Below are 20,836 nucleotides of genomic sequence, written 5' to 3'. Positions count from 1 at the left end.
TATTATACTAAACTATACTCGATGAAGATACATGCCATATTTGTAAGAAGTAGGAACTATTATGTGAAAAGTTTCGGGGTTTAACTGTTGAGGAACTCTTATATTATCTGTATAGGGTAAAATATGCTATGATATGTGGCCGTCCAAAAAAGGGACACGTGGAATCTAAGACGGGGATGACCAAAGACCGAAGGTAACTGTTTTGTTTGTCACCGGAAAGAATAACGCTCATAAAGATGTGATAAATGCTCTTCGCCCGAGCATTTAATAGAGAATATTCCATGGCATTAAGAGTAATTACCCGTTACAGGGAATTTGGCATTTATATTCATCGTTACATCTTCATCAATGTCCCTCATAATTGACATTAAAGAAGGGCACGATCCTAGGATCTCCTTCCCTAGACATAGCTATAAATAGTGAGCTCAGTTATCATTATAAAGGACACGAATTTTCTGGCAAACTCACGCTACATTCTATACACTGCTTAATACCATCTTATCTTATTGTTCACAAAATTTCGGGTTTTCTTTTTCATCTCCGATTACTGGATAATTTTCACAAGCACAAATTCTGCTTTTTATAGGACCAAAAATTCTTTCACAAAATAATCCATCTTTTTCCGGTTTGTTAGTTTTGTAATGAAAAGTGTAGGGTTTTGTTATCTCTCCAACTATCTCTCCATTAGGCAGGATTTTAGTGGCCCAAGCACTTATTTGTTGAGGAGAAACTGATCCAATTCGGAACTGTTGATGTTTATATCGATCGATCATAGAAGAAAAATTATTGTTCAGACATAGTTATAAATAATGAGCTCAGTTATCATTGTAAATGACACGAATTTTCTGGCAAACTTACGCTACATTCTATACAATGCTTAAAACCATATTATCTTCTTACTTTTTGATTTCGTTGTTGTGCCCGGAAACCCTATTCCCGGAACTGTCGCTTCTGCTGTTTCGTCTACATCCTAAGGCTAAGTATTGCATAATTTTTTGATTATTTTATTATTTCAGGATCAAATAAATACATTTGTCTAAAAATCACGTATAAATTCAACTGTAACATTTTACTGGTAAACACTACCGTCGATGGCAGAGCAGAACGACCGAAAGGGGAATTAGAGTCAAGTTGCAGAGTGGTTTCTTCAACATTTTTCTATCTGTTAGTTTCCTATATGACCGAAATAAGAGTCAGAAATGATGAAGGTTCAGTAACATAAATTTATCTAAACTTAAAAAGCAATAATGAAGAATTCCCAATCCAGCACCACTACCTTTACAGTTGGTGGCAACATTCATATATTAGCTTTATTATTCGAGCGTTAATTAAGCCCCTAAAATGAAAGTGGTCGAATCGATAAATGAAGAACGTTGTTCTAACGCAACAAATCAACCAAGGATCAAGTGATAGTCATTGATAGAACCAGTATTTTGCATCTTAAAGGAGTAAGCTCCGATTTTTTTCCTCTATCGTAGGATTCTTTCATAACTAACTAAATTTTTTAAAATTATAATCCAGCGTAATTGCAATTTTGTTCAATCCGATATTTATGTGTAACACATTTTTTTTGTTTTCTAGTGGGTGAAAGGGATTGAAAATGCACCTTAAATGATTTGATTAATTAGAGCAATAATGAGTCAATAGTTTTTTCAGTCAAAAGATGCGGTACAATCCCACTCAGTTGGCAACGTTTTCATCTTCCAAACTCCCAAAAGTCCAATGCAAGGAGTTCAAAAAGCCACTAGATATGTCTCTATTTTGTTCCTATAACTCACAACAAAAGTAATAGCAGATTTTCCACTAAAGCACTACTTCCTTCTTGGATTTGATCAACAAACCACTCTATTACAACCTTTGACCAACAACCAGCTCTTTTGTCATTATTCATGAACTAAACATCTAAGACTACACCCCTCCTGTTAAATGAGTTTTGTAATTCTGTAGTACTGTAGTACGAAAATTAAAGTAGGTTGGTCTGGTGGACAATATATAAGCAGTTGCAAATCTCGTATAGGTAAACTCTATAGTCAAAAATTAAAAGGATTACAAATGTAAGAAATTTTTATACTACATGTGTTATTATCTTACTTACCATTTTTATCATAGATATATGTATACGTAATTACCTTAATTATAAGTAACATAATTATGTAAATATATTTTTACACTGTTATTGCATAGATCTTATCTTGTATTCGGCTTAACCCCAATTATATAAATATCAAAAACAAATATTAATTTGTCGATCATTCATTAGCGTTACAAAGGAAATAGTACTACTGGAGTAAAAGTCTTTGGATTGATGTTGCAATTTCCCCTCAGTTCAATCCAACTTTAAGTTCCATCGAAGGGGCATTGTCAGATACAGTTTGAAAAGCAGAGCAAAATTTAAGGAAATGAGGAAAAGACATGAGCTAAGACAAATAAACATCTGTACATGGGAGTGAAATGTGAGTGATATTCATTGATAGAATTGTTGCTTGTTTTTGATAGGTGCAAGATCAATTCTGTCGTCCTTTACTTCCCATTTAAAATAAAAGAAAAGAAAAACAAAAGTGTTATAAAATAAAAACTGTAAAGTAAATACAAGTATATAGAGAAACTGATATATTATTCAACTTCAAACTGATGTACATAATGAACTGAAAACTCCTCTATTTATAGAAGAAAGGAAGCAGCTGCGAGGCTTTTCAGGAAGTAGTTGCGAGACTTTTCTTAAGCTGCTTGTAAGCTGTCTGTTTAATAAGAAACCGCTGTAAATCATTTCATTGAGTTGCTTGCAACCTGCTTGCATCAGCTGCTTGTAGATAAATTTTAATAGAGTACCAAACGGATAATTTTCTTCAGGAAGATTATCTATAGCGAAGTAATAAATGGACATCCACATTATAATTATTTTTATAACACACCCTCTTGGATGTTCATTAAAAGATATTGTGCCTCGTTAAAACCTTACTGGGAATGAAAAAAATTTTAGTAAAGGAAAAAGAGTACACACATTTAGTAATACACAATTCTAGCTGCCTCATTAAAAACCTTACAGGAAAAACCCCATGGGAAAAATCTTAGTAAGGAAAAAAGAGCACATCGCGTATTTCACCCCTGATGAAAATCTTGTTCCAAATATTTGAGTCTCCGCATTCCAATCTTGTATACCATCTTCTCAAAAGTTGAAGTTGGTAAAGATTTAGTTGAACAAATCTACTGGATTGTCACTTGAACGGATTTGTTGCACATCGATGTCACCATTTTTCTAAAGATCATGTGTGTAGAATAATTTTGGTGAAATGTGCTTCGTTCTATTTTCTTTTATAAATCCTCCCTTTAATTGGGCTATACATGCAGCATTGTCTTCGTATAAAATTGTGGATCTTTTATCACATTCCAAATCACATTTTCCTTGAATAAAATGAATCACTGATCTCAACCATACGCATCCTACTTGCTTCATTAATAGCTATTATTTCAGCATGATTTGAATAAGTAGCAACAATAGATTACTTTATGGAGCGCCATGATATGGCAGTACCTCCACATGTAAATATGTACCTAATTTGAGATCGAGCTTTATGGGGACCAGATAAATAACACGCATTTGCATAACCAACAAGATCGGCACTGCCTTTGTTAGCATAAAACAAACCCACATCAAGAGTTCTCTTTAAATATCGCAAAATATGCTTAATCCCATTTCAATGTCTCTGTGTAGGAGAAGAGTTATATCTTTCTAGTAAATTAACAGAAAATGCTGTGTCAGGCCTTGTAGCATTAGCAAGATGCATAAGTGCACCAATTGCACTGAGATAGGGTGTTTCAGGACCAAGGAATTTCCCATCCTTTTATGGAGGTCGGAACATGTCCTTATTCACTTTAAGTGAATGAACAACCATTGGTGTACTCAATGGGCACGCTTTGTCTATTTAAAAGCGTTTAAGACCCTTTTTGTATAGGCAGATTGATGTATAAAGATCCCGTCTGCTAAATGTTCAATTTGCACACCAAGACAAAGTTTTGTCTTTCCAAGATCTTTCATCTTAAATTATTTCTTAAGATATTCAATTTCCTTTTGGAGCTTTTCTGGAGTTCCAAAAAGATTTATGTCATCAACATAAACAGTTAGTATAACAAATTCTGATGTCATTTTCTTTATAAAAATACATGGACACATAACATCATTTATGTAACCCTCTTTCAACAAATATTCACTAAGGCGATTATACAACATGCGCCCAGATTGCTTTAAACCGTACAAAGATCTTTGTAATCTGATTGAATACATTTCTCGAGATTTTGAATTTGCTTCAGGCATTTTAAATTCTTCAGGGATTTTCATGTAAATCTCATAATCAAGTGAGCCGTACAGATTAGGTGTAACCACATCCATCAGATGTATTTCAAGGCTTTCACGTAAGGCTAAACTGATGAGATATCGAAATGTTATGGTATCCATAACGGGTGAATATATTTCTTCATAATCGACTCCAGGTCGTTGTGAGAATCCTTGTGCGACAAGGCGAGCCTTGTATCTTTCAACTTCATTTTTGTCATTCCTTTTTTCGCACAAAAATCCATTTATGACTAACTGGTTTTATACCAGCAAGTGTTTGGACTACTGGTCCAAAGACCCCTCTTTTAGCAAGTGCGTTCAATTCTGATTGAATTGTCCCTTGCCATTTTGGTCAATCAGATCTTTGTTGACATTCTTCGACAGATCGGGGTTCAGAATCCTCACTGTTTTGCATAATGTTAAGTGCAACATTATATGCAAAAATATTATCCACCACTATTTCAGATCGATTTAAATTAATCCCATCACCAGTAAAACATATTAAAAGTTTCTCGCTCACTTGAGTCTCGGGTTTATTGATTTTTTCAGGAATCTCAGAACTAATTAGATCTTGGGTCTTTTCAGAATATCCCTTTATAGTTTCGTTTTGATCATTTATCGATTTTCTATTTCGAGGATTTCGATCCTTGGAACCCAAAGGCCAGGCACGATTGAAGCGTGCTTTAGGTTCACTATCTCTCATGCTAGTAGATGGTCCTGTTGCGACATCAATTCGGATAGGCACATTCTCTGTAGGGATATGTGACTTAGTTATCCTTTTAAAATCAGTAAATGTGTCAGGCATTGGATTTGCTATATTCTGTAAATGGATGATCTTTTGGACCTCCTGATTACATATATAGGTACGTGGAGCAAAATAGGATAATGATAAAACTTTTCACACAATTTCTCTTTTGATTTTCTTTTTCTCTCCCCCTAATTGTGGGAAGTTAGTTTCATCAAACTGACAATCTGCAAATCGAGCAGTAAATAAATCTCATGTCAATGGTTCAAGATAGCGAATAATAGAGGATGATTCAAACCCAACATATATTCCTAACCTTCTCTGTGGGCCCATCTTACTACGTTGTGGTGGTACTACTGGCACATATACAGCACATCTAAAAATTTATAGATGGGCAATATTGGTTCATGACCAAAAATTAATTATGACGGAGAATATGTATTATAATGTGCCGGTCTGAGACGGATAAGTAATGTTGCATGCAAGATAGCATGTCCCCAAAAAGTAGTGGGCAATTTTATTTACATAAGTAGTGGTCTTACTATCAATTGCAAGCGTTTAATAAATGATTCTACAAGGCCATTTTGAATATGAACATAAGCTACAGGATGTTCAATTTTTATCCCAACTGATAGACAGTAATCATCAAAAGCTTGAGATGAGAATTCTCCAGCATTATCAAGGCGAATAGCCTTTATAAGATAATATGAGAATTGTGCCCTTAATCGAATTATTTGGGCTAATAGCTTTGCAAACGCCAGGTTGCGAGATGATAGTAGGCACACATGAGACCATCTTGAAGATGAATATGTCCACATATATCCCCATGTACACGCTCTAAAAAGGCAAGGGATTCAATGCCAACCTTCATTAGTGATGATCTAGTAATCATTTTGTCTTGATAACAAGCATCACAAGAAAATTCCTCATTTGTAAGAATCTTCAGGTTCTTTAATGGATGCGCACTCAAATTTTCAGTAATCAAAACTAATCAGATCTTGGGTCTCTTCAAGAGATCCCTTCAGAGTATTATTTTGATCATTTGTGAATTTTATTTCCCTAGGAATCTCATAACTAATCAGATCTTGGGTCTCTTCAAGAGATCCTTTCAGAGTATTATTTTGATCATTTGTCAATTTTGTTTCCCTAGGATTTCTATCCTTAGAACCCAAAGGCCTACCACGCTTCAGGCGTGCTTTAGGTTCACTAGCTATCATGCTAGTAGATGGTCCTGCTGGGACATCAATTCGGATAGGCACATTCTCTACAGGGATATGTGACTTAGTTATCCTTTTCAAATCAGTAAATGCGTCTGGCATTTGATTTGCTATATTCTGTAAATGGATGATCTCCTGGACCTCCTGATTACATATAGAGGTACATGGATCAAAATAAAATAATGATGAAATATTTCACACAATTTCTCTTTTGATTTCCTTTTTCTCTCCCCCTAATTGTGGGAAATTTATTTCATCAAATCGACAATATGCAAATCGAGTAGTAAATAAATTTTCCGATAATGGTTCAAAATAGCGAATAATAGAGGGTGATTCAAACCCAGCATATATTCCTAATCTTCTTTGGGGGCCCATCTTGCTGCGCCGTGGTGGTGCTACTGCATATATATAACACATCCAAAAATTTGTAGGTGAGCAATATTTGGTTCATGACCAAAAACTAATTGTGACGGAGTAGTGTCGGTTTGAGACGAACAAGTGATGTTTCATGCAAGATAGCATTTTGAGTATGTGTTTAATAAATGGCTCTGCAAGGCCATTTTGAGTATGAACATAAGCTACAAGATGTTAAACTTTTATCTCAACTGATAGACAATAATCATCAAAAGCTTAAGATGAGAATTCCCTAGTATTGTCAAGGCGAATAACCTTTATAGGATAATCTGGGAATTGTACCCTTAATCGAATTATTTGGGCTAATAGCTTTGCAAACGCCAGATTGCGAGATGATAGTAGACACACATGGGACACTCTTTAAGATGCATCTATTAGTACCATAAAATATCTAAACAACCCACTTGGTGGGTGAATAGGTCCACATATATTTCCATGTATACGCTCTAAAAAGGCAGGGGATTCAATGCCAACCTTCATTGGTGATGGTCTAGTGATCATTTTGCCTTGATAACAAGCATCACAAGAAAATTCATCATTTGTAAGAATCTTCAGGTTCTTTAATGGATGTCCACTCGAATTTTCAATAATTTATCTCATCATTATTGATCCAGGATGGCCCAAGCGGCCATGCCAAAACACAAAAGTATTTGAATCAGTAAACTTTTGATTTACGATAGAGTGTGCTTCAAGTGTACTAATCTTTGAATAATATAAGCCAGAAGATAAAGTTGGTAACTTTTCTACAATGCACTTTTGGCCAGAAACATTCTTTGTAATACAAAGATATTCCATATCCATTTCATCTATCGTCTGAACATGATACCCATTTCGGTAGATATCTATAAAACTCAACAAGTTTCTTCGGGACTTGGAGGAGAATAATGCATTATCTATAATAAGTTTTGTTCCCTTAGACAGAAATATAATGGCTCTTCCGGAGCCTTCAATCAAACTTATATTACCTGAAATTGTTGAAACATTTGCTTTTTGCTTATGCAAATAAAAAAAGTATTTCTGCTCTTTGAATATGGCATGCGTTGTTCTACTATCAATTACACAAATATTTTCATGATTGGTCTTTGATCTAAACATAATTTGAGGATTATCCATATTCTTCAAAATGACATAAACGAAATATATTATAGTAAACATCATTATCAAAGCATAACTTTTTATTTATGTACAACAATTACATAACCATACTATCTACTACAAACAATAAAAATTAAAATATTTATATTTCTACAGATTCATCACCGATTATATAACTTGTTTCTCCTTCTGAGAGTGCAAAGTAATCAGCTACATCCAAATGCATGAAGTCTAAATTATCTTCAGAAATAAAATTTGCTTCAACATTTTTCTCTGTCTTCTTCAGGGAGGTTTGATAAAGCTCAACCAGGTGCGTTGGCGTACGACAGGTACGTGACTAATTTCCTTTTCCTCCACATCTATAGCATGCATTTTCTGCATTTGTTGCTTGCACCGCTTCATGCTTTTGTTCCTTCCTTTTCCACTGCTGGTGATGAGGAGGGTTCTTTGGTGCATTATTATTACCATGATTAGAGTTTCTTCCCCGACCACGGCCATGACCACGACTGGGGCCACGACCTCTTCCACGCTTAGCTTGGTGGAAGTTCGTCTCATTCATTTCAGGGAATGAACAAGAACCAGTAGGCCGACTTTCATGGTTTTTCATTAATAGCCCATTATGTTGCTCGGCTACAAGAAGATATGAGATAAGTTATGAATACTTTTTGAATCCCATCTCTCGATATTGCTGTTGTAGGAGCATATTCGAGGCATGAAAAGTGGTGAAAGTTTTCTCCAACATATCATGATCAGTAATATTATCACCACATAATTTCAATTGGAAAATAATTCTTAACATAGCAGAATTATACTCATTGATAGATTTAAAATCTTGTAGCCTTAAATGAGTCCAATCATATCGTGCCTGTGGAAGAATGACCATCTTCGGGTGGTCATATCTATCTTTCAAATTATTCCACGGTATGACTGGATCTTTAACAGTAAGATATTCCATTTTCAAGCCCTCATCAAGGTGATGACGTAAGAATATCATTGCCTTGGCACGATCTTGATTTGATGCCTGATTTTTGTCTTTTATGGTGTCTGCCAAACCCATCACATCAAGATAAATTTCAACATCAAGCACCCCAGACATGTAGCTTTTGCCTGATATATCCAGGGCTACAAATTCAAATTTAGAAAGATTTGACATTATTTAGAAAAAGAAAGTTCGTACCTCTGATACTTTCAAAGTATTTGCTCGAGATGGCAGAGTCTCGTTCTGATAACGTATTATAAAATAAAGACTGTAAAGTAAAGACAAGTATAGAGAGAAACTGATATATTATTCAACTTCAAACTGATATAAATAATGAACTGAAAACTCCTCTATTTATAGAAGAAAGGAAGCAGTTGCGAGGCTTTTCTTGAGCTGCTTGTAAGCTGTCTGCATGAGCTGCTTGCAATCTGCCTGTTTAATGAGAAGCTTATGCAAATCATTTCATTGAGTTGTTTACAATCTGCCTGCATCAGCTGTTTGTAGATAAATTTCAATAGAGTGCCAAACGAATAATCTTTTTCAGGAAAATTATCTATAGCGGAATAATAAATGCACATCCACATTATAATTATTTTCATAACAAAAAGGAGATAAATGTGGATTGACGAATGGAATAGATGAAAGGAGTTTGAGATAAGGTTCTATAAGTGGGTCTATTATATTATCTCTAAAGTAAGATGTTAAAGTTAAGACTTAAGATAAGTGAAGACTGACTTTAATCTTTCCCCTTCTTACATTTTATTTCATAAATAGTATACTTTACTAATTAACTACTACTCGAACTTCTTATTTCTCAAGAAAATTAACGACCAGAACTTCCAATTTCCAAATCCTAACTCCTTAGTCTTAGTTTTTAGACGTCTTTGCAACTTATAGGTGACTAATTAAATTTCTTTAGTTGTTGTTGTTGCTGCTGCTTCAGAAAAGATGTGAAAGATAAGTAATAATAATAATAATAATAATGACAAGTCATTGGAGAGAAGCAGCTCTCAAATTCAAGGAGTGGTGGAGCTAGCAGGGTCCGTGGCAGGTGTATATTCACCTAATAATTTCGGAGTAGTATTTAAATATTTTTCAGCAAATAAGTCATTTTTTAGCAATTAAATACCAAAAATTATTATTTTTGAAAAATATTTTCATTAAAAAGGGGAAAATGACTTTCTTCGTTTTTCTTCTCCGATAGTCCATTGAATAACTTCTAAATTTTAGAGAGTAATAACGAGACAAAGCTTCTTCTTAAAAATACTTTTAGAAAGTCATTTTCTGCGTCATATACCAACCAAATCCTAATCATTTGGAAAACTCGTAATAAACATTTGAAAATTGTTTCCCCCTCTGGCAGTGGCGGAGCCACATTCAACCGAGGGGTGTAATCGACACTCCTTCGCCGGAAAATTACAATGCATTGTTAGATAATTTTTTTAATTTTATGTATATTTATTATACATTGACTTCCCTTAATTTTATAGCGTATTTAAATTCTTATATTCTAATACCTCTTAATGAAAATTCTGGCTCTCACCGCCTCTTCCCCTCTCCCTATATTTGAAGGAAACAGAATTCTTACGTCTACAAAAGCCACCTCCCCACCAGGGGCAGATGTAGTGCTCAAAAGACGATACACATGGATTCATGATCTTTCTGTTAAATTTGATATTTCATGTATGTATTCTCCGGAACAAATATTATTTGTTGGCCTCATGTTTTAAAAAAAGCTGAATGGTGCACTTGATTAAATGTATCCAGATTCCAGCGTAGAAGTTATGATTTCAATTGAAACCATAACTTTCGCTCGTACCCTGTATTTTTGTCAAAAATTATTAAATATGTACCAATAATAAATCTTGAACCCATTAAATTAGATAATATGTGATAGAATTACGAATTTGAACACATAAAATTTTAATCCTGAATCCGCCTCTGATTGAATAGGAATAATTCCTACGTAATACTTTCTTTTTCCTCCTATCTTTAGTGGAACACTCATGTTCCTGTAATCTTAGATCTTCCCAAATTCTGGATCATAGTATAGTATGTTATTTTGCAGGTTTAACAGAACGTACCCATTGTGAACGCGGGGATAAATACAGAACTCTTCCTAATTAATGTCAGCATTATTTGGTCTTTAATTTACTAGTATTCACTACTAGTATTTATCGACGCCCCAGTACCAACGGACTTTTTTCCGTCGCTATTCCGAGGGACTTTCCGGCGGAGTCCCTCGGTACTTTTGAACCTTTTAATTTCTATTTTTTTTAAAATAACCGACGGACAACTCTCGGTAAATAATAATATTTTGACCGGTCAAAATTTAATTGGTTGTACCGATGCACTCCGTCGGTAATTTACTGACGGACTCCTCGGAACATTTTGTATTTATATTTTTGAATTATTTTTTTTGGTACCGACGGTGTCTCTCGGTGCTTTTAGAAAAAAATAAATGAAAAAGAAAATAAAGTTATCGGCGTACTCAATCCTATTGCATTTACATAATATTTTGAATTTTGTTCTTACAGTACCGATGGACTTCCGTCGGTAACTTAAATATATAATCTTATAGATAATTATTTTGTATTTTTTATTACACAATACCGAGGGAGGCCGCCGGTAAGTCCCTCGGTAAGTATTTACTTAATTATCTTAGTGGTTGATTAGTCTATTTATTGAAATTCACACTAAGTGGAGGTAATACACTACTAAAAAATATATTCGTGGTAATTAGCTTAGTAATTTATAATTACACAAAGTAAAAGTGAATTTGTAGTATCTTTAACTACATTGATTAACCTATACATTAATAATTACACACTAAGAAGAAGTGTATTAGTCATTTTCGTAAAAAATATTATTGATGGTTTATCTTATAAATTGATAATTACTATAAGTAGAAGTGTATTAATGGTGTCCTTAAGTAATGTTAAGAATTGATTATCATACACATTGATAATATACTAAGTAAAAGTGTATTAGTTATATTTAGCTTGTAGATTGATAATTACACGAAGTATAAGTGTATTAATAATATATATGTAAATATATATATATATATATATAGGTGATTGATTAGCTTATATACATTGATAATAACACTAAGTATTAGTGAACTAGTGGCATCCTTATATAAGTAACGTTAGTGATTGATTAGCCGATTTATTAATAATTATACACTAAATGGAAGTGTATTAATGCTATTTGTGAGAAATATTTGTGATTGTTTATCTTTAGTTTGATAATTAAAGTAAGTAGAGATTTATTAGTGGTATCCTTAAGTAATATTAATGGTATCCTGAAGTAACGCTAGTGATTCATTAGTCTATACATTGATAATTATACTAATTAAGTAGAAGTGTATTAGTATAGTCTTAAAAACTATTACTGATTGATTAGCTTCTGCATTAAGAATTACACTAAGTAGAAGTGTATTAGTAATATCAGTAAGAAATGTTAGCGATTGATTAGATAATAAATTGATAATTACATAAAGTAGATGCATATTAGTGATATGCTTAAGTAATATTAATGATTGATTAGCCTATCTATTAGTAATTACACTGATTAAGTAAAAGTTTATCAGTAGTAGTCTTAAGAACTATTACTAGTTGATTAGCTTATACACTGAGGATTACACTAAGCAGAAGTGTATTAGCAATATCAGTAAGAAATGTTAGCGATTAATTTGCTTATAAATTGATAATTACAAAAAGTAGATACTTATTAGTGGTATCCTTAAATAATATTACTGATTGATTAGTGTGTGTGTGTGTGTGTATATATATATATATATATATATATATATATATATATACACACACACATATACACACACATACTCTAATTAAGTAGAAGTGTATTAGTAGTATTCTTAGTTCTCACACTCAGCAGAAGTGTATTAGAAATATACCAGTAAGAAATGTTAGCGATTGATTAGCTTATAAATGGATAATTACAGAAAATAAATGTGTATTAGTGGTATCCTTAAGTAATAATAATGATTGATTAGCCCATGTATTAATAATTAGACTAATTAAGTAGAAGTATATTAATAGTATTTTTAAGAACTATTACTAATTGATTAGCTTATACATTGAGAATTACACTAAGTAGAAGTGTATTAGTAATATCAGTAAGAAAGATTAGTGATCAATTAGCCTATACATTGAAAATTCTACTAAGTAGAAGTGTATCAGCAGTATTCTTAAGAAATATTACTCATTGATTAGTTTATAAAATGATAACTACACTAAGTAGAAGTGCATTAGTGATATCCTTAAGTACTATTAGTGATTGATTAGACTATTAATTGATACTTAACTACGTAAAAGTGGTTTAGTAGTAATTAGCTTATAAATTAATAATTACATTAGCTTATGATTTATTTTAAATTATTAATAGTAATTTCATTGTTAATTAATGTTAAAAGATGAATTACCCTTTATCAGGATTATTTATATTTCATGGTCAATTTCATTGTTAATTAATGCTAAAAGATGAGTTTCTTAATATATGTTAAAACATCTAAAAACTCAATTAAAGTGGATGGGAGGGAGTAATAAAATAATTAATCACATCTTGCTAATTACTACATTTGCTTGAAAATATTACAATTACGGGCATAATATTTTCAGAATTAAATATTTTCAAAAACTTAAATATTACACATAAATTCCACAACACAGAATTAAAGCATTTGATAATTAAGATTATTGGGTGGTTTACCTCTTTCTTAATTTCATGTTCTTCTTTAACGACGTCGTTTCAGCCTCTAACCCCACCTTCATTATACTCTTTCTTCGCCTTAAATTCCACAACACTTTTTCCTCTTTTTCCTCTTTTTGCCCTTCTTCTTCTTCTTCTACTGAGAGCTTGTCTTTGTCTTGTCTTTGTTCTTCTTGTCTTTGTTCTTCTACTGGGAGCTTGTCTAAGTCAGAACCACCGTTTAACTCGGTGGTTTGGGGTGTATTGAGGTGGCTATCGGCTGTAGACGAAGGAGACTCGCGGCGGCGGAAGTGGTGGTTGGTGTTAGTGTGGCTTTTTTGGCCCCATTTCAACCGGGTAAAGAGAAATAATGCAGTGGCTGTGACTTGACCGGTGCCGTTGCCATTCTAAGAATTGGGCAAAAGAGCAAAACCCTACTAAGACCTTTATCTCGGTGAGTTTTTCTCTCTATTTTCGAATTATTTCTGCCCTAAATCTAAAAATTAGGGCAGTGTTCATCTTCAAAATAAGTCTATTGCATTATTAACAGTATATATATCAGTACTACTTTTATTTCATTATTATTTACAAATCTCTATTTATTGGCTAGATTATGTAATGAGTTTCTTTTATATTTGCACAAATTGGATTTTGTTTTTCTTGTTTAGAGTGTATAAAGAACCTATATTGGGCGTTTATGCAATTGTTTAGAGCGTATAAAAAACCTAAATTCAGAAATGTAGTGTTAAGGATTCTTGGTAAGGAAATATGTCGCATAATTTCTTCTTTACCCGTTTCTCCCTTAAATTTATTCTGCATTATATATCAACAGTTTAAAACTAAAGTTGCCATTTAATTGTAGTCATTAATACGTAAAAGAGGACACTGACAATAAAAGGAAATAAAGATTCAGCAAAGAAAATAAATAAGGCTTTATTTTGATGGTAGTTGGTAGGACAAAAATGTTTTGCCCCAACTTAGTCTGACATTTCTATTTCATGGTATGTATGGTAGTCGATGTTCCCTAGTTAAAGTTTATGAAGTTAGGTGCTGAATTATTCAATTCTAACTCTTCGTGTATTTTTTTCACTTCTCTTTTGTGGATTACAAGGTATTGGGACATCCGTCACCGTGCAAAATGAGGACCTTGAAAAGATACGACAAACGATTCAACAACTTTCTAGGAACTATGCGGATGAACGAGAAAAAAGAAAGCATGAAGAGAAGATTAAAGACGCACTTAAGAATGACATCGACTCCCTCAAGGCTCAAGTGAACCACTTAATCGGCCTGCCCCGCTCTCCGCCAAAAAGTCACATTTATGAAGAGGATGGAAGTGATGGAAATAATATAAATGATGAAGAAGATGAGGGGAAATCCGAAGATGAGGAGTGATTTCATGTTTGGTTGGATTGTTGTTTAGTTGGATGTTAACTTTGAATGTTACATTTTAAAGTTTGGTTGGATAGTTTTGATGTTTGATGGGATCATTTGGATGCTTGGATAGTTTATAAAGTTTTATTGTTGTTAAGTTGAGTTTTATTGTAGTTGCATTTCTGTTTCTATTATAATATTCTGGCTCGCAGGTGGTGCAACAAAAAATAGGCACTCTCTGCCAAAAATGTACCAGATTTAACGAGGGACTTACCGACAGAGTCCGTCGGAACACTTACTCATTTTCAGTCCAGAATTCTTAATTAGTGAGGGAACCCGTCGGTAGACTTGAACCAAGTTTTTAAATTTTGTTGAAAATACCGACGGATATCCATCGGAATATGAATTTATTCATATTTTTAATTTTTAAATTACTAAATTAAAATTCTAAATTTACCAATGGTATCCGTCGGTAATATTAAATTATTATTTTTAGTTTACCGACGAATATCCGTCGGTATTGATATTATTAATATTATATTATGGACAAATACATATGCAGACACTTTAACTTGTCTCAACTTTTTATTTAGACACTTAAATTAAGGTTATGACCTATGGAACACTTAAACAAGGTTAAAACTATACCAATTGAGCACTTATTTTACAATTCTAAACAACCTATAGTGCGTGAAAGACACTTACTCTGATGTGGCAAATACAACCAGTGAACCTCAGCACAAAAAGTCAAAATATTTGAATAAAATAAAAATCAAAACCCACCAGGTTTTTGAACTACCGTCTTCCATAGGTGTTCTAAATAACTTCTTCATGCTCATCTTGTATCGGAAAAATGAGGCAAGCTCATAATTGCTAATGTCATAACCCCGAACCAATTGGGAGCTTGTCGGATTTCTCATCCTCGAGCTCTCTGGTTCATAGTTTTGGCTGTGTCAGTGTCCGCTTTGTTTGATCTACTTGACGTTTGGAGCTTGCTCGTGAGTTCCTAAAAAGCTTTCTTGCTATTATCTCTTGCCATTATCTAACTCACTGAGAGCATGACATTTTATAGTCTATGTTTTAAAGCTGTGAAGTTCTAATTTGAGGGCTAATTAAATTTGAATTCGTATTTGTTGGGTCTCAAATATTTTTTGGCGAAGACGATGAAGGCAGATTTGGGTCTCTTAACACACGAAGAAGAAAATGATTACAACTCATCCAAAAAATTTTCGGTGAAACTCTATTTTCTCGTACAAGAATTTTGGCTTTGAAGAAGAAAATGACCGTGAGCATGGAGAACAAGACAACTTGGAAAAAAACAAACAGAAATTAAATTTTTGTTGCCATTAAGCGCGCTTGTTAGGTGAGATACACATGACTTGCCATATCATCCAGTTGTGTTCAATTGGTATAGTTCTAATCTAGTTTAAGTGTTTGATAGGTCCTAAGCTTAGTTTAGGTGTCTAAATAAAAAGTTGGGACAAGTTTAAGTATTTGCGTATGTATTTGGCCTTATATTATTTTATAATATACCGACGGATATCCGTTGGTAAGTAAAATTATTTGACCACTTACTGTCAGAAATATACCGATGACTTTCCGATGGGGTTCATTGATAATTACCGAGAAATTCTGTCGGTTTATTTTACCGAGAAAGGATTTACCTACTTACTACTTAGCGACGGACTTACTTCGGTGCAGCCTTGTTAACGAGGGAAGTCCGTCGGTATACATGTGATTTTTAATAGTGATCCTGCTACTCATTCAAACCGGTGGCTTCACGTTTGAAGTAAAAGAAAGCAGAAAGAAACAAAATAAAGGTGGCGGCCATGGGTGGATGTGCAGTTGAATGTGACCTTACATTCTTAACTTGCCTTGCAAGATTTAAACTTTTTTTTATTTATGTCTTGTTACTACAGTACGTCTCTGGCTAGTCTTTCTTGCTTGCCTTGTGTCCTTATCCAATAACACCAGTGAGTCCAGAGACTTCAGACTCTTTGCTTTAGCTTTCAAGCCAGTGATTTCGGACAAAAAACGACTTATTACACTCATACAAATTAATTGTTATAAGCGTTCAAACTTGAAGGGCTCGTACTTTAATTTTCTTCTGCGCCTCCTGTGAACGGTCAAAATCGATTCTCAATCATAAAGACCGGTCGAGACAATAACGTTTCAATCGAAGGGTATCCGCATGGCGAGCTCGGACGAATTCCGAAGTAGTGACGTCGAGCTTCGAGCCATAAGACCAATCAACCGCAAAACTCGATATCATTATCGAACCCGCGTCCGGATCGGGATGCTCCAAGGCAGAACCGAGCTCGAACTAAGACTGGGGATTCGATCTAGCACCAAGCTCGAGTCAGTGCCAAGCTCGCAAGACAAGAGCCGTTACAACCGCACCAAGGGAGGGAATCTTGACGAGAATCAAGGGAGAAACAAATCATCATGAGTTCTCCACTATATGTATTATTTTATGTTGTTACAAATAAAGTAGTGGCCCTCTACTATAAAAGGGGAGATAGACTCCAATAGGGAGAGGGGATTAAGATTTCATTGTGCTTGTTCTTCTAATATTTTCCAGTCTTCCCTTCCATCATTTTCCATTTTCACAGCAAAAATACCTGTATTGTCATTTTATATCAAAGAAATTTGCATACCCTTAGAACCATATCTAAATTTAACGTTATCCGAATTTTCGGGTAAACAGTTTGGCGCCCACCGTGGGGCTAAGGGTAACGGTGATTGTCTGATATAAATCTACAGTACACTCCAGCTTACAACTTCGAATCAGCCATGGCTCTACCTATCGACCTCGAAGCCGGCCTTCAAGATGAAACCAACAACTTGGTGCCCGGGCCCGGAAGGCTACCTAACAACGGTAACGAGGCTCGAATCGAAGAACCCGAAATTTGAGCCGAAGTACCACTGGATATCAATTCGCAAATAGCTCTAGAAGCGAATCAGCATTCTGAACCAGAGAGGAGCATTCAGGCGGTGCTCGATCTATAGCCCGAGACACCTACAGCACGGGGAAAATCGGGGTCAGCTTGCGTATGATTTTTGAAATGTTGCAAGCCCAACAAGCAGTAATAGCTCAGTTGCAGAGCCGAACCCATACGCAAAGCGGGCCGAACTCCAATCCGCTTCTTCGAGAAGTCACACCTAGAACAGAACCCGCCGTAGTGAAATCAAACGAGCGGGAATCGGGGATTGCTCCTGAAATTGCTAAATTGCTCGAGGAACTCACGAAGCGAGTCGAAGCCAATGACAAAAAAATGGAAACGTATAACGCTAGGGTCGATCAAATTCCGGGGGCTCCGCCAATGATAAAAGGGCTCGATTCGAAAAAATTCATACAAAAGCCTTTTCCCTCGAGCGCGGCCCCAAAACCAATCCCCAAAAAATTCCGTATGCCCGAAATTTTCAAATATAACGGTACGACCGATCCTAACGAACACGTCACCTCCTACACATGCGCTATCAAAGGCAACGATTTTGAGGATGATGAAATCGAATCCGTGTTGTTGAAAAAGTTCGGAGAGACCCTCGCAAAGGGAGCGATGATCTGGTATCAAAACTTACCGCCGAATTCCATTGATTCTTTCGCCATGTTAGCGGACTCGTTCGTAAAAGCATATGCTGGTGCCATAAAGGTTGCAACAAGAAAATCGGACCTCTTCAAAGTAAAGCAAAGGGGTAACGAGATGCTGAGGGAATTCGTATCCCGATTTCAAATAGAGCGTATGGACTTGCCACAGGTCACAAACGACTGCGCCGTACAAGCTTTCACCCAAGGACTGAATGGGCTAAGCTCGACAGCATCACGTCGGTTGAAATTAAATTTGATCGAGTACCCTGCAATACCTTGGGCAGATGTACACAACCGGTACCAATCAAAAATCAAGGTCGAGATGATCAATTGGGAGTTCCATATGGGCCCGTACGACAGAACCACACAACCACTAAAAATCAAAGGGAAGCCAACAGAGAGCAAAGGTCGAACAGAGATCGATACCAACCGTACGACACAGATCGGATGAACAATAGTTCAGCACGTGACACGGTTCAGAACAACCGAAGGATTGATCGGGGGCAAAATTCTCGAGGACTTATGAGCAAGAACGGCTTTGATAAATATACAGATCCTATAGAAATCCCTCGACTTTCGGAGTATAATTTCAACATTGGTACATCCGTCATCGTATAGGCCATCAGACACATCAAAGACACCAGATGACCTCGACCCATGCAAACCGATCCTGCCCAAAGGAATCCCAATCAAATGTGCGAATATCATGGAACCCATGGTCACAGAACGGAAGATTGCAGGCAACTAAGAGAGGAAGTGGCCCGCTTATTTAATAAAGGGCATCTTCGGGAATTTCTGAGCGATAGGGCGAAGAACCATTTTAGAGACAAGGAATTCGGTAAGCGAAACGAGCCAGAAGAACCGCAAAACGTCATTCACATGATCGTCGGCGACGTCGATGCCCCCCCAGGGACCGATGCTTAAACACGCTAAAACGTCGATTGTGAAGCGATCTCGAAGCCAAGATCATGCACCCGCAGGGACTTTATCCTTCAGCGATGAAGATACAGAGGGAATCATCCAACCCCATAACGACGCGCTGGTAATATCCGCACTCATGAATAAAACTAAGATTAAGCGTGTGTTAATTGATCCAGGTAGCTCGGCCAATATCATCAGATCGAGGGTCATAGAACAGTTCGGCCTGCAGGATCAGGTCGTACCCGCAACTCTGATTCTAAACGGATTTAATATGGCATGTGAAACCACTAAAGGCGAGATCACCCTACCGATAAACGTAGCCGGAACCATCCAGCAAACAAAGTTTCACGTAATCGAAGGTGATATGAGGTATAACGCCCTCTTCGGAAGGCCGTGGATCCACAGCATGAGAGCCGTACCCTCAACCCTACACCAGGTCCTCAAATTCCCAACATCGGAAGGTATCAAAATAGTGTACGGGGAACAACCGGCCGCAAAGGAAATGTTCTCCATCAAAGAAGCAAAATCAATATCCTCACCTTCACCAATGAAAGGATCAGGTTCAAAGCTGAGCGCCAAATAGCAATCACAGACATCGGCTTCGACCCGACCAGGTAAGCAAAACGTTGAAGAGGACAATGATGATCGATGGATCCCTCGATCCTTCGTAACCCCCGATGATTCCGATGCCACCAAATCAACAATTGAGGAACTGGAGCAAATCGTACTGATCGAACACTGGCCCGAACAAAAGGTATACCTGGGAATGGGTTTGAGCCCCGAACTCAGGAAGAAACTCATTCAATTTCTTATCAATAACATCGATTGTTTTGCCTGGTCCCATCTAGATATAACAGGGATCCCTACGGACATAACGGCGCACCAGCTAAGCTTGAACCCCATGTTCAGACCGGTGAAGCAAAAAAGAAGGCCCCAGTCCAAGGAAAAGCACGCATTCATAAAGGACGAGGTAACCAAACTTCTCAAGATAGGGTCCATTCGGGAAGTAAAATACCCCGAATGGTTAGCCAATGTGGTTGTTGTACCTAAAAAAGGAAACAAACTTAGAATGTGTGTGGACTATAAGGATTTGAACAAAGCATGCCCCAAAGATTCATTCCCACTTCCCAACATCGATCGTATGATCGATGCCACGGCCGGCAACGAGATTCTCACCTTTATCGATGCCTATTTCGGGTATAATCAAATTCAGATGAATCCGGATGATCGGGAAAAGACTTCATTTGTGACCCGATATGGAACATATTGTTATAACGTAATGCCCTTCGGGCTAAAAAATACAGGAGCTACTTATCAACGCCTAGTAAACAGAATGTTCGAAGAACAAATAGGTAAAATAATGAAAGTTTATATTGATGACATGCTAGTTAAGTCCCTGCGCGCAGAGGACCATTTGGCCCATTTGCAGGAAACGTTCAAGATTCTAAGGAAATTC

General features: G+C 35.8%; 1 long non-coding RNA gene across 1 annotated transcript; it reads left to right on the top strand.

Annotated features, from left to right (window-relative positions):
• The first annotated feature begins 13,634 nt into the window (after positions 1-13,634).
• LOC104115847 (uncharacterized) lies at positions 13,635-14,983 on the top strand. The gene is made up of 2 exons (XR_690697.4): positions 13,635-13,950; positions 14,608-14,983. It is a non-coding gene; the product is annotated as an uncharacterized lncRNA (long non-coding RNA).
• Positions 14,984-20,836: the final 5,853 nt, after the last annotated feature.

This window comes from Nicotiana tomentosiformis, chromosome 2, assembly GCF_000390325.3.
Source record: "Nicotiana tomentosiformis chromosome 2, ASM39032v3, whole genome shotgun sequence".
Taxonomy (NCBI): Eukaryota; Viridiplantae; Streptophyta; class Magnoliopsida; order Solanales; family Solanaceae; genus Nicotiana; species Nicotiana tomentosiformis.
This window is presented reverse-complemented; position numbering and strand designations above follow the sequence as displayed.